The sequence below is a fragment of the Chlorocebus sabaeus genome, chromosome 10 (genome assembly GCF_047675955.1).
Source record: "Chlorocebus sabaeus isolate Y175 chromosome 10, mChlSab1.0.hap1, whole genome shotgun sequence".
NCBI classification, from domain to species: domain Eukaryota; kingdom Metazoa; phylum Chordata; class Mammalia; order Primates; family Cercopithecidae; genus Chlorocebus; species Chlorocebus sabaeus.
Window position 1 is genome coordinate 104851128 of NC_132913.1, and position 15790 is coordinate 104866917.

The following is a 15790-nucleotide window of genomic DNA, read 5'->3' on the forward strand; positions in this document are numbered from 1 at the left end:
TTCAAAGTAAGTTGCAGACATTAGTACATGATACCTCTAATCACTTTTACGTTCTTTTCCTTTTTACTTTATATAAAATAAAAATCACAGTTAACAATTACCAAGTGCTTACCGTCAGGCATGGTGCCAAGCACTTTCCTTGCATTACATAATTTGAATCTCATGGTAACCCTGTAAGTACAGTTACTACCTTCATTTTACAAACGAGAAGAACTGAAACATAGAGAACAACGGTGTCAATTAATATTTTAAAAGTGTTTCTATGGGCCATTCACAGTGCAAGTACTTTTCATGCATTATCTCAGTTAATCCCTTACAGCAATTTCATAAAGGCAATACTACTACAAATGAGAAAATTGAGACTTTGAGAAAAAGATCCTGCAACCTAATAAGCATCAGAACCTGGATTTGAAATGAGGGAGTCTGACCCCACCATGCTTGGCTTCCCGCCTTGGTTAGCAACCCTATTGTAGCATTTTTCTTTGCTATTGTGTTTTAGTTTTTTGTCTCCACTTATATTTCTCACCAGACTGTGGCCTCTCAAGGTTGAGTTATGTTTTAGTCTTCTTAGTTCCAGGCCATCATTCAGATATAAGTAGGCACTTCATAGATGTTTCCTGAATGGATTAATAAACAATGAATAGTAATAGCTGAAAGCCCCACATCTTAGAATGAAGTAAAACAGTAGTATGTTCATGACCATTCTAGAAAATGCAATGAAAATCTTGAAAACCAATGATAGATGCTGCTGATAATTTCCTGAGGTTTTCTTTACACCAATAGGACGTACAACGAATCAACTAATCAAAGGCCCTCCACATCATGCAGTCTAGGTAATCTGGAGATGGGGGAGACAACCTGGGGGAGTCCAGTGCTCTTGCCAGCCCAGGCAGGAGCATACCCCCACACCCTTTGGCTCACCAGGCATCTTTCATAAGCCCACTGTGTGGCAAACACCAGGCTAAGGGCTGGGGAGGACATAGAGGCTAAACCTGCAAGGCCCATCTTATGGATCACATAGGCTAACAGGGCATAGGAAGAGACTAGCACATCCATAATCATGACAAACGTCATGATGCACACTTCACAAGAAAGAAACAAACCCACTTTTTAAAGGACTTCCAAGGAAGGAGAAATTAGATTATGGTGTGGAGAAAAGGCTCAGGGACACCCTGTTGGAGAAATTTTATTTTGGATGGGTGCAATTTTCAATAATAGAAATGTGGCAGGGACTAAATGAGCAAAGGTGGGAAAATGGAGTCCCATGATGCTCCAGTTGTCAAGAACATTGAAAACAGACCCACAAAGGCCAAGTTACCCCCTGTGGAGTAAGAAAACAGACAACACCAAGGCCAAATTCATGAACTATGTATGTTTTTACCAACAGCAGGCGCTATGGAAGAAGCAGTGACTATAGCCTCACTCACAGGTTGAAGCTTATTCAGGGTGCCTGCAGTAATGGATACCAAGGCTCTCCTGGGTGGTGCCACAATGCAACAAAAGGCACAGTGTGGGAGAAGGGCTTGAAGGACCACACAGATGGAGTGTCCCAATCACCTAGACACAGGCTGTGCAGTGCTCACAGTTCTTTATATTATCTCATTTGACACCTATAACAACAGATCCCAGAGCTGTTATTGGGCCCAGTGTTTCAAATGAGAAAACTGAGGCAATGAAAGCTTAATGACTCAGTCAAGGTCACGTGGCCTGGAAGAAGAGAAGCCATTGCCTCCAAATCTAGTTTTCTTGGTGTTGTCTCATTAATGGATAGGAAGATCAGGGCTTTGGAAATGAGTGTCATGCTACAGAGATAACACTTTTTTCCCCCCAAAAATCTGGGTACTTCACAGTGAGTCTAAGGGTTATTAACCGCCTCTACTAGAGTTAATGAATAATAATAATAAAAAAAACTATGACTTTTGAGAAAATAATCAAGTCTGCCATTGGGATAAACTAGATGCTTGTTTCATGAAATTTACTCAGGAGCACCTTTCGCTACAGCTTTGTGATTGCGAGCTCGGCCTCTGGAATCAAACTGCCTGGGTTTGAATCCCAGCTTACACTTACTGGCTGTGTGACTTTGGGAATGTAACTTAGCTTCTCTGTGCTTCAGTTTCCCTATTTGCAAAATAAAGAGAATAATCGTATCTACATATGCAGTTAGTAAACTTTGAATCATGTCTGGTACATATTAACTATCTGACAAAAGTAGCTTGATTTGTCATTTATATCCCATTGCATCACTTTTTGTTGGGTTTCAGAGAATGGAGATCTGCTTGGATGACCTCAGATGCTGGGGGCTTATTACAAAGATACATGGCATAAAAGACCAGAAACTTCACAACTGCATGACTGGCCACATAGATATGCAAAATCATTCTTTATCTTTTCAGCTATTACATGCGTAAATTGCCATATTGTCAAACTAGTGTTTGTCCGCTTGTCTGCAAAGTAAGAATCCTTTACTCCTGTTACTCATTTTTCCTCCCTCTCTTCTTTTCTTCCTTTTGCTGGTTGTAGAAGGTTGAGTAAAATGCACTCCTTAGTCCATGACCCATTATTGATCTTGTTTGCTTATTTATTTTATCTCTATTCCTTCATCCTAGTTTTTCTTCCTCCTTCCCTTAGGCAACCACTCTTATTTGTGTTTAATTTAGATCCTTTGGTTTGTATGTGTTCTTAGAAAACATTCATTTTTTTAATCCATGTATTTTTAATTTAAAAAAATCATACTTTGTTAACTATCTCTTTGATTTCCTTACTTTTTTCACCCAGCACTGTTTATCAATTCATCTGTGTTATTAGATGTACAGCCAGGCTGTTCATGCTCACTGTTGCTTCATTCTCCATGATGTATACTCACCATATGCTGCCTACCTAATCTGCATTGACGGATTTCCAGATTGCCGCCAACTTCCTGTCACCACAAACAACACTATAATGAACATCTTCAAAGATATCCCCTTATGGATCCGGGTGAAATATCCTTGGAGATACATGTAAGGTCCATTTTAATTTGACTAAGTTGTGTCAGATTGCTCACCAGAAAGCCTATTCCTGGAGACACTCCCAGCAGCAGTACATAAATCCCCACACCCACACCAACCCTCTGGCATGCTGAAATTCTCCAACTTTGCAGCCATTGCTTCTCCATCGTTCTCCGCTTTCCAAAATCTTGCTGCTTCCTGGGGCTGCTTCTGCTCTCACTGTCCACCCACCCCATCCTGCAGCTACCTGTCCTCACTTTTTCTCTGGCCTCCCCTACACCCCATGTGGTTTCTTCGTATTCATGGCTTCTGCTTTTTGAATAAACACACTTGAATATTTTCTAGTATTCTTTTTTCCTCCTTGTCTTTCTTTGACTTCTGATTGGACTCCTTAGTTGCTACCCAGTCTAGCAACATCTGTGAGGTGAAATTCCATTGTTTTTTGTTTTTGTTTTTGTTTGTTTTGAGACGGAGTCTCGCTCTGTTGCCCAGGTTGGAGTGCAGTGGCACGATCTCGTCTCACTGCAAGCTCCACCTCCCGGGTTCATGCCATTTTCCTGCTTCAGCCTCCCAAGTAGCTGGGACTACAGGCACCTGCTACCACGCCTGGCTAATTTTTTGTATTCTTAGTAGAGACGGAGTTTCGCCGTGTTAGCCAGGATGGTCTCGATCTCCTGATCTTGTGATCCGCCCGTCTCGGCCTCCCAAAGTGCTGGGATTACAGGCATGAGAGGTGAAGTTCTTTCTTTGGGCCACTTCTTATGACTGCTGTGGATTGGCTCAGATGTCTACCCCTGGCCCAACAGATGTCTCCAGGGTGCTGAGGGTCACCGGTCTAAACCCTACTGACCTTTGGGGAAGGAGTATCTGTTACAGGCTCTTTTCATAGAAGGGGGCTATGCCTATGGCAGGCATTCATAGTTCTATGGACTGCTCAGTATACACATTAATTTGGTATTTTGTTAAATTCACCACTTACCAATTTTGATGTGAAGTGGCCACAGTTACACAAGAAAAACACCAACCTTGAAAATTATTTTATATGTAAATATTACCAGAAAGGGGTCCGAATCCATACCACAAGAGAGGGTTCTTGGATCTCATGCAAGAAAGAATTCGGGGCGAGTCTATAGAGTAAAGTGAAAGTGAGTTTATTGGGAAAGTAAAGGAATAAAGAATGGCTACTCCATAGACAGAGCAGCCCCGAGGGTGGCTGGTTGCCCATTTTTATTGTTATTTCTTGATGATATGCTAAACAAGGGGTGAATTATTCATGCCTCCCGTTTTTAGACCATATAGGGTAACTTCCTGACGTTGCCATGGCATTTGTAACCTGTCATGGCGCTGGTGAGAATGTAGCAGTGAGAACGACCCGAGGTCCTTATCGTGGCCATCTTAATTTTGGTGGGTTTTAGCCAGTTTCTTTACTGCAACCTGTTTTATTAGCAAGGTCTTTATGACTTGTATCTTGTGCGGACCTCCTATCTCATCCTGAGACTTAGAATGCCTTAACTGTCTGGGAATGCATGCCAGTAGGTCTCAGCCTCATTTTACGCAGCTCCTATTCAAGATGGAGTTGCTCTGGTTCAAAAGCCTCTGATATAAACACAGTGGGAAATCACATATTCCTTGTACATTGTTAATCTTGAGTCCCTGTTTTCCTCCTTACAGTACTTCCTGCACATGGTATTGGGGAAATTATGTCTTAATCCAGAGAACATGTTGTTCCCCTTGCCTGGAATATTCTTTTCTAACTCCCTTTTGCCCTGACTAAAGTGACCCCATTCTTCTGACATTAAATTTCACTTCTGGTAAGATCTTCACTGACCTTTACTCTAGGATAGGCTCTCCTACTGAATGTCCCGATCTCCTATCCTCACATATACCACACTTTATTAAAATTAAACGTTGTCCTGCCCTGCAAGATATGACTTACCTACGTATATAACTGCACCTGTTCCTTTCACTACTGCATTTCTATTGTTCAGCAAAATGCTTTGCATCTAGTATGTGTCCAGACAAATCTGTGGCTGTCTTTGTTGAATGACAGACAGGGATATCTCCAGAAGATTGAGTTTAAATCCCAGTCCTGTTATAACATCTGAAACAAGTCATAGTTCCTGTATTATCTACCTCACAGGGTTTTTATACATGAAAATGTCTTTTCAAACTATGAAGGTCTACAAAAGTAAGCCAAAAGCATTGGATGGGAAAAGGCCCTCAGATAATTTTGTGCCTCTTCAGAGAAATTCAAATGATTTAAATGCCAATTGCTTGAGTAAGCGAATAAAATAATACTCTTGTCCTAACATAATTTCATAAATCAAAAATTATCATCAAAGGGCTATTAGAGATGGAGAGACTCTGGAGCTTATCCTGTCTATATATTTGTTCTACCTGGAAACGAATTGACTTGGAATGTATGTGACTTGCCCAAGTCAACAGCTATGAGCAAACCGGGGTCAGAAAAAGGGTCTTCTCTAAGCCTGCCCTTCACGTACTCAGAAGCATGTGCACTTGTGGGAGGAAGCCTGTCCAGCCGCACGTGGTCTCTGAATGCTTACAGCAGCCAAGCAGCCTCCTCTTTGGCTGCTACCAAGCCGACCTTTGATTCAAGCTTCCCACAAGCCATTATTTCTTAAAATCATGGAATCATCAAATTCTCTAGTGTTTTTTTTTTCTTCATTTTTTTCCTCTGTGCCTTACACTGACCCATTTCTTCTCACTGACCCATGAAGGAGTAGCAAAAAGATAGATGTGCACATTGAGTCAGAGCCTTTATGTGCTATGATCCAATATGTACCACACTCCCCACATTAGTTGGCTGGAGAGCTATCTAAGGGTCTCAGAATCTAGACCTCTGATTTCCAAGCAAGTTGAAGTTATTTCCAACACACATGGCTTCCCAGCAAGAAGAATTATCTGTATTTCTCTCTCTCTGTCTCTCTCTCTCTGTGTGTGTGTGTAGTGTGTGTGTGTGTGTGTCTGTTTTCTGGTTGCTACAGGAATTAGAAGCAGTGGCAAAAAAATAATCCTAATAAGGAGTCCTTTGTGCCCAGCTGTTATAAAACAGGATTTTTCACAAGCATTTACTCTCTCCCCACAACGAAGCCTTAAAGTGCAAAAGTTCACCCTGAGCATTGCCCACTGCTTTTCTTTAAACCTTCCAAGAGACACACAAGGCTCTTATTTTTCAGGGCCCATCTGGCCATAAATTGCAATAGACATTAATTTATGAAAACAAATGACACCAGCCTACTCCACGACATTTTGAAATGGGAGTATTAGGCAGGGCAATAAAGTAGGAATAAAATAAAAACACTCAGACCCTGAAGCTGCCCTGGCAATGCCCCAAGCCACACAAGGACCCTCAATATCCCTGTTCCAACACACTCTGCTCTTGCAAAGTTATGGTTATTTGATCATAAGACATGAAATTAGCTTTTTTTTCTGTCAGAATGTGACAGGAAATTAAACATATCCAAGCCTTTCTCCATGTGACCAGAATCAGCATTCTACCTGCAGAATTTACCTTAATGGTGATAACCACAGATAGAGCAAAGGAGCTGGATTATCATTACTGGTAGATGATTTAGCTGGTGGCTAATCCATTCCCCCCAGAGTCTAGAGGAGTTATTTCATTCTTGGGACTCTTGTCTAAGATTTGGTGTGTGGAACTTCTAGTAGAGTCAAGGGGATGGTTTACAGGCATGTAGAGGAAAGGTAATTTTGGCCTCCTTATTATATACCTGCAATCACTAGCATTAAGCAGACAAGCAGTGCCAACTCAAATACCATAGGAAAGATGCAAAAAGAAAGGGCTGAGTAATGTGTCTGTGACTTTGGGCAAGACAGCTGGCCTTTCTAGTTTTCTGTTTCTCTGGACGTTTGAACCTAATGTATCTTAGTTTTTCAGACATGCATACTGAGGGCAGTAAGATGCACATATACATGCAAGAAATCTTTGTGCTCTGAGAGACAATCAATAGGTATAACTTTAAAACTCATTATCATTTTATTCATTTATTTTTTGAGACAGAATCTTACCCTGTCACTCAGGCTGGAGTGCAGTGGTTCAGTCTTGGCTTACTGCAACGTCCTCCTGAGTTCAAGCAATTCTCATGCCTCAGCCTCCCAAGAAGCTGGGATTGCAGGCATGTGCCACTCATTTTCATTTTAAAAGGCTATACTTAGCATTAAAAATTAAATGGAGGCTGGAAGAGGGGTTACAGTCTTCTCCCGCTGGTCTCTGTTTCATCAAATGAAAAGATACAAGACTCATCAGACCCAAACGGGGGACAAAAGATCAGTCTCTTTATTGCTGAAGGATATACCTAATCATTCTCTAAAAGTAGAACTTCTAGAAAATTATTAGAGAGTAGGACTTAAACCTTTAGCTCAATGGAGCTTCCTTCTCCTCCTACTCCAATCTTGGTCTCAGGACTCACCTATTTGGACAGTTGATTTGTGAGTCTGACATAAATTCACCTGCCTAGCCACCAGCAAGGTAGCTACAAGGAAGCACAGGGCTGCCCCATATCCTTTCCAGGATACCCTTTCCAGGCCCTCCATGCTAGGGGACCTTGCCTAGAGAAGTTTATCTCGTAGAATTTCCTATGAGGAGGAGATTAAAGACTATGATCCTGCAATTCCTCCCGAGAGAACACTGAGCCAAGAAACTAAGAAACGATGCCATGTGTGAACGCATATGGCATTTAACACTGTCCCCCATCCACTATTAATTGTGATTCCATGAAAGTCAGGTCCTCAACAGTCAGGTTAGCTAGTCGTCCCGCTTTGGGGAGGGGCAAATAAGTAAGTGGAAAGAGAAGATGGAAGTATTGTATTCTTTCTTTACTAGTCAAAGTGCGAACATGGGAAGGACAGTATAAGTGTTCCTCCTCTCAGTTAGAATTTCCTTACTGGGGGAATTCAGGAAACAGGAACATAACCAGTAAAAGAAACTTTGGCAAGACCTTCCTCAGAATGTTTCAAGACTGGGAGAGAACAACATCCCAAGTAGGAAAGAATTCTAATTTTTCTCTCTTGAAATGTTTCCATCCTTGGAACTGCATTCATGGTAAGATATCTGATTGATCCCATCCTGCAGCCTTCTTTGTTGGTCCTGCAGGTGGGTGGACAAAAACTAACACCCCTCCCTATAGAAGGCCATGTTTTCCCTGATCTACTGGGAGGGGAAGTGATGGCCCAAGGCCTAACAGCAGGGTCCTCACCACTGAGGAAAAGAGAGAATGTTCTGTAGATTTTCCCGAGACTGACATATATAAACTGTGAATCATTCGATTGAGAACAGGATGGGAAGAGCCAATGGAAGCCAAGGGGGAGAGAAAGTACAGAGGGAGATATCCAGAGATAAAGAGAACAACTCCTCAGTGAGCCAGCTTGGAGAGAACAAGTGGAGGGAGGCACATCTTCAGCCCGTCGTTAGCAGATGTTTACTAACTCACTGTGTTACTGGAGCCAGTTGTGGCTGACTGAGGAACATTTTCCATCCCAGATCCTTTGTGGTGAAAAAGAATAAAGTAGAAAATGGATGGTACCAGATTGTGTCCATGATTTATCATTTTAATCTTGTCACCAAGAATTGAAGAGACCCAGTCAGCAAGGCTAGGGCAAAGGAAAAGGCAAATATATATATATATTTGACATGAATCAGTTATTTGAGGTCAATCCGGGAAGTTTCTTTAGCACATAAAAAATGTCTAAAAGAAAGAAAGAATAATAATCTAGTAATCTCTCATGGCAAACTTTCAAGGGTGAAGAATTTAATTTACTAAGGATGTAGAGCAGCACTGTGTAAGGATGGAACACTAGCTCAACAACTTAATAGGGACAGAATTCCTGCGATGGCAGAGCTTCTCCAGAGGTCACTTGACCCATTATTCAGACTCTAAGAAGAGCTGTTGTCAGCCCAAACATGGCCGTGCTCTGTTCTTATGACTATGACTTGTTCCTGCAATTTGTAATATTTGGAAGCAGCATCCTTTGAGAATTAGAACTTACAACAAATTTTCTTTCACCTCTTGCTTCTTCTCAGACTCTTTCCTATTCGTTCCTGCTTCAAGACTTTTGTATTTGCTGCCCTTGTGCCTAAAATGCTCTTTACATGGCTGATTTCCTTTCACCCTTCTGGTCATGGATTAAATATCTCCTTCAACAGGCCTTCTCTTATGGTCTCATCTAAAGTAAAGACAATTCTCTATGAGATTCTATCCATTACTCTGTTTGTTTACATAATAGCAATTAACACATTATCAAGTTTTAATAATTATCAGATTATCAAAGTGGAACTCAAAAGGGAAATTAGAAAGTATTTTGAACTAAATGAAAATAAAAATTTGTGGTATGGCACTAAAGTAGTACTTTGGGAAAAATATATTGCCAAATGCTTAGAATAGAAAAAGATACAAGTCTCAAACCAATTACTTCAGCTTCTGCCTAAAGAAAATGAAAAAAAAAAGATACTTACCAGGGGAGATACCATGATCATCAAGCACATGAAAAAAGAAGAGTATATTAAATCCAAAGTAAACACGAAAGAAATGACAAAAATCAAAACAAAAATCTATGAAATATAAAAGAGAAAAACAATATAAAAATGAAATAATAGTTGTTTCTTTAAAAACATCAATAATCAACCTCTGATCAGACTGATCAGGAAAAATCAGAGAGTAAGAAAGGACACAAATTACCAATATCAGGAATGAGAGGTGGCATCACTATGGATTCTACCATATGAAAAGGACAATAGGAAAATATTATGTATAACTTTATGCCAATAAATTGACAACCTAAGTGACAGGGGCAAATTTTTGGAAAGACACTGTGTTAGTCTGTTCTTTGTGTTGCTATATAAAGAAATCTCTGAAACTAGGTAATTTATAAAGAAAAGAGATTTGATTGGCTAACGGTGCTTCAGGCTGTACAAGCATGGCACCAGCATTTGCTCAGCTTCTGGGAAGCCTCATGGAGCTTTTACTCAGGGAAGAAGGCAAAGAAGTAGCAAGCACATCATATGGTGAAAGTAGAGCAAGAGGGAGAGTGTGTGTGGGTTGTGGGAGAGGTGCCAGACACTTTTAAATAACCAGATCTCAGGAGAACCACTCACTATTGTGAAGACACCAACAAGCCATGAGGGATTCACCCCCATTGCCCAAACACCTCCCACTAAGACCCACCTCCAATGTTGGGGATTACATTTCAACATGAGATTTTGCAGGAACATACGTTCAAACTCTATCAGGCACAAACTACCAAAGCTCACTCAAGGAGAAATAGGTAACATTAGCACAAATAGCTCTATATCTAATTAAAAAATTAAATTTGTAGTTAAAAATCTTCCCACAAAGAAAACTTCAGGCTTAGATGTCTTCACTGGTGAATTACATTTTAGAAAGAATTAATACCAATTCTACATAAACAACTCTAAAAGTTGAAAAGGACAAAATATTTTCCAACTCTTTATGAAATCAGGCTTATTCTGATACAAAAGTCATACAAATATATTACAGGAAAAGAAAATCACATACTAACTGCCATCAAACATAGATGTAAAATGTCTATACAAAGTTTTAGCAAATCAAGTTCAACAATATGTACAAGGAATTTTACAAATGACCAAATAGGGTTTATCCCAGAAATGCAAGGTTGGTTTAATATTTGATGACAAATCAATGCAATTCACTATCTTAGCATACTTTAAAAATAAAAATCATATGATATTTCAGATAGATACCAAAAAAGCATTTGACAAAATTCAGTGTTCATTCCTTACCAAGAAATTAAAATTAAAATTAAAAAACCCACTAACCTTCAGCCAACCAGGAAGAGAAGAGAACTGCCTCGGTCTTACTTAATGGTAAAAAACCAAATGTTTTTCTCCTAAGACAAGGTACAGGAAAATTATGTCTACTCTAACAGTTTCTATTTAGCACTGTCCTATGGGTTTGAGTCAGGGCAGTCAGACAAGAGCAAGAAATAAAAACCATCCAGATTGGAAAAGCAGTGAAACTTTATTTATAGTCTACGTGACTGAAGAGTAGAAAATCAGAGAGAATCTATAAAACATCAATTGGATTTCTATATAGTAACGATGATAAATTAGAAATTGATGTTAAACATAATATTATTTATAATAACATCAAAAATATGAAATACTTAAAGACAATTCTGACAAAATATGTGAAAGGGCTATGCCCTGAAAATTACAGAATGTTGCTAAAGATATCTTTAAAAACCCAAATAAATGGAGAGATTCCATCATGTTCATGGGTCAGAACATTCATGTTGTTAAGATGTCAGTTCTCTCCAGATTGAGCTATAGATTCAGTGCAATCCTAATCAAAATTCCAGCAGATTTTTGGTGTATTTAACAAACTGTTTCTAAAATTCATGTGACAATTCAAAAGGTCTAGAACAAATTTAATGCAAAATTGTAAAAGAAAAACAAAGTTGGATGACTAACACTATCTGAGCTCTGGATGACTAACACTATCTGAGCTCAAGATTTATTATAAAAGCTGAAGAAATCAGGACAGTGTGCTATTGGCATCAAGACCAACAAACAAATCAATGGAGCAGAAGACAGGGTTCAAAAATAGATCCACGCAGAGATGGACAACTTGGTTTTTTACCAAGGTACAAAGATGATTTAGAGTAGGAAGGGTAGGCTGCAAACAATTGTGCTGTAACATTTGGATACCCGCATGCCAAAGAATGATCTTCAATCCATATTTTACATCATAATAAAAAAGTAACCCAAAATACATCCCACAATGTAAAATCTAAACTATAAAACCCTTACAAGACAGTATAGGATAAAAACATTTGTGAACTTGAATTAGGCAAGATTTCTTAGGTCTTACACCTAAAGCATAATCCAGAAAACGAAAAAAAAAATTATATATTAGCTTTCAAAGTCAAAAACTTCTCCTCTTCAAAAGACAGAATTTTGTAAATTCTGTAAAAAGAATTAAAAGATAAAAGGCAGCCTAGGAGAACATATCTGTAAATAATACATCTGACAAAGAAGCTGCATTTAGAATTCATAAAGAACTCCCAAAATTCAATAATAAGAAAGCAAGTAATCAAATACAAACGGTCAAAAGATTTGAACAGATAGTTACTAAAGAAAATGTATAGTTGGCAAATAAATAGACAGAAAGATGCTCAACATCAGCAGTTGTTCAGGAAACGCAAACCAAACTAGAATTAGATACCACTACGAAGTTACTGGAATGGCTAACATTGAACACACTGACCCATTTCATGTGTTGCCAAAGATATGGAATGACTGGGACACACACGTTACTGTTGGGCATAGCCATTTTGGAAAACAGTTTGGCAGATTTTTTAAAAGTTAAACATATACTTACCATATAATCCAGCAATCCCATCCCTAGGTAAAATAATCACTTATCTTCACACACAGAAAACCTATACATGGATGTTTATTGCAGCTTGATTTATAATTGCACAAAACTATAAATGACCCAGATGTCTTTCATCAGGTAAATGGTCATACCAGATTTGGCATATCTTGTACATAGCATGGTACTCTATTCAGTAATAAAAAAGACACATTCTTTTTTCTATTGATGCAATCCGTAACACAGGCGAATCTCAAAATAATTATGCTGAGTTAAAGAAGCCAGACCCCAAGAAAAAGATGCATCAACCAGGCCAAATAACCAGTGCTCTGACCCCACTAACCAATGGAATTCAAAAATGATTTTTTTTTTTTTTGTCAGTTGTACCCATGGCATGAAACACTTGCTCAGAATCCATACCTCTTAATTATGCCTTTAGACAATAGCTTATTATCTGTGCGCATTTTGAGATCATATACTTTTATTTGGCATTTTTTAGGTAACTGACATTCATTGGACATTTCTCATCCCTATTACCACCATCACCACAAAGCAATCTTCAGAGTTATGATTTAGAATTCAGGAGCTGCTAGACGCATGAATTGGGCAGTTCAAGAATTCCATGGTTCAGTCCTCGAGTTGCAACTTTGATGCTTCTGGCTGGAAGTGGGAAAAACTTGGTCATCTAAAGATGACCCCCAAATAAATAAAATTCCTGAACTCTGCTTAGACTACTCCTGCCAGAAACCTCCAAAGTCAGGTTCTTCAGAAAAGTCTGGTCCTGGGTTCTGACTCATTCAAGTCTTTCCCTTACTTTCTCCTGAAAATTTGGAGCACAGGGAGCTGCTCCTGTCCAGAGTGTGGACAATCAGAGTGAGATACTTGGCAGGTGAAGCATTTGCCACCTCCTTCACATAAAGGTCTCTACTCTGTTTTTGGCTTATCCTTCCAGTTTGAGCTGAGTTGTTTTCTTCATAGCCTTTAAAACCAGGTTTGATTTCTAATTATTTTTAAAAATCGTCTCATCAAGTCAATGATTTCACGACTGTTTTTCTGGTTAAAACCCCCAGTTTAATTAATCTCAGAGGAATCTTCTTGTGTGGTCTCTCCTTATGGTCATCTCCCATCCCATCTGCCCCATCCTTATGAGGGGGATGCAGCTGCTCAGCAATCGTGATTCTTCCATGCTACTGTCTACCCTTTCTCTCTGGTTTTCCTGAGTTGCAGGGATTGCACACCCATTGGGATTGTGAGACTTTGCAGAACCAGCTTCTTCACAGAAATTCTTTCTAACTTTTCCAGCCCATGGAGCTGCATGTCAAGTTACACATTCTTAAAAGGTTCATCACTGACTAGGATCTATCTCCCAGTTCCTCACCCACTACTCTCCAACTCTACCAGTCCCCTCCAACTCAACCTACTGGCATCATTGCCTGCTCCAAACTGTAAGTGGGAAAGTGAGAGTAGAATTTCTGCATCAGGATCCATAAGCTGAAGTGAGTGGGAGAAGGACTTGAATACAGTCTGTTAACACTTCAGGGAGAGTTAATTAAAACCTGAGGAACCAGAGATACCAGATAGTCCTAGCATATCTCAATAATGGCAACTTGGCAGTTTTTATTAGTGCCACAACAGTACTAAAGAAGGAAGTGAGTGGAGAGGTGCAAAGAAAACAAAAAGAACAGAGAAGATGGTGGGGGAGACAGAAGGCTAGCTTTTGCTGACTTCTTGGACTGTTTAGTTGAAAACCAGGAGTTCTGAGAAAGTTTAGTCATGCCTCTCCAGCTTTGCCTATCGCTGGACTTTTCTGGGTTGCCACTGCCAAATATTTGAAAATTTTTGAGAGATTATTTTTTTGTGGAAATATGGCCAAAAGTTTCAGGGAAATAGACAAGTTTCTAAGAAACTGGACTCCAAGAATGGGTTCAGTGTGAGTAGAAAGGAATATTTTAAACAAATCTAGTACTAAGACTGTGGCTATATTCAAGAGTGATTAAAAGTATTTGAGGATTAGTGAGAAAGATACCAAGTGGTATCAAAGTGTTTATTTTAAAGATGAAACAAAGAGATTAAGCTTCTGATGTGTTGATAGAAGGCTAGCCTGTTTTAATAAAACTATTCTCCTTCTTTTGCTTTTTCTCCCTCTTTTTATTTTCATTTTACTTATGTGTGTGCATGATAATCCACTCCCATTAGCCTTATTCACAGCAGTGGCCCCAAGCAGTCGCAATCATGCGACTAAGATTCTATTCAATTCACTACTTGGTGTCAGTACAGCCCAAACAAAGTGTCATCTCTTGGGGTGATGGTCAAAGGTCCTGAAAACTGATACAAACTTACAAAAATAACTCACCACCTGCATTTCATATCCTCATTTTCTTCTTGTCCATCTATGCTTCAGCTTGTACGTCTCTTCCCTTGACAACCAGAACCTCTGTATTAGCATGCAGTGAGTACACCAATAAGATGATCATTTTTCCCGAGTTCTCTTATCTCCAGTCCATGATGTTTTACTGTTGCATAAGATTTCACTCCAGAATGTCCTTTGGGCCTGACATTCCTAGACATCAAACATCCCATCCCTACTTGATTTCAAAACTGGTAGCATTCCATAAGTAAAATTAAGCAGGACTCCTAAGGTAACGTTTTCTTTATCTGCTAATTAGGGCTTTCTAACTTTGCTAGACCAAGCCCTCAAAAAACAAACAAACAAACAAACAAACATAAAAAAATACAGAGGGAGTACAAGAAGGAGACATAGAAAAAGAAAGCAAATATACATCTAAAGATATTCAGGGATCTCTGTAACATTCAGACACAGAATGTTAGAACTTGGAAGGATATTAGGCAATATGGCTCAATTCTTGCCAGCTTCACAAGTTGTAGCATTAGCTAGGTGAGCTACACTAGGTGAGCTACGCTAGGTGAGCTTACACTCTCCAAGCTTCATTCAGTGACAGAGCCAGGTTTGGGACCCAGATATTCTGATACTTTTCTTCCATGAAGCTTTTCCAATTACATAACCTACAAGTGTGCTCACTCTTTAGTGCAAATGTAGGAAAACAAGCTTTGTGTCCATCGGGGATGAGCAGGGTACCCCCTATTGAAAGCGTTTTTGCCAGACTTGGTTGCTCATGCCTGCAATCCCAGTGACTCAGAGGCTGAGGCACAAGGGTCTCTTGAGGTCAAGAGTTCAGGAAGAGCCTGGGCAACAAAGAAAGACCCCAAATCGAAAATCGATAAATCAATAAACAATAGTCAGGTGTGATGGGGTGCGCCTGGAGTTCCAACTACTTAGGAGGCTAAGGCAGGAGGACTGCTTGAACCCAGGAGTTTGAGGCTGCAGTGAGCTATGATTGTCACTGTACTCCAGCCCAGTGGAGTATCCAGCCCAGTGGAGCTATGATTATCACT

At 39.6% G+C, this 15790-nt stretch overlaps 1 long non-coding RNA gene across 5 annotated transcripts in view; it reads right to left on the bottom strand.

Annotated features, from left to right (window-relative positions):
• Nucleotides 1–15790, bottom strand: part of LOC103217838 (uncharacterized) — a 487886-nt gene that overhangs the window by 196232 nt on the left and 275864 nt on the right. The window contains exon 6 of one of the 5 annotated variants that reach the window (XR_005241434.2): nucleotides 41–617. The exons of the other annotated variants lie outside the window; for them this stretch is intronic. This is a non-coding gene — a long non-coding RNA (uncharacterized lncRNA). Of the gene's footprint in view, nucleotides 1–40; nucleotides 618–15790 lie in introns of those variants that run through there. 5 annotated transcript variants of the gene reach the window in all.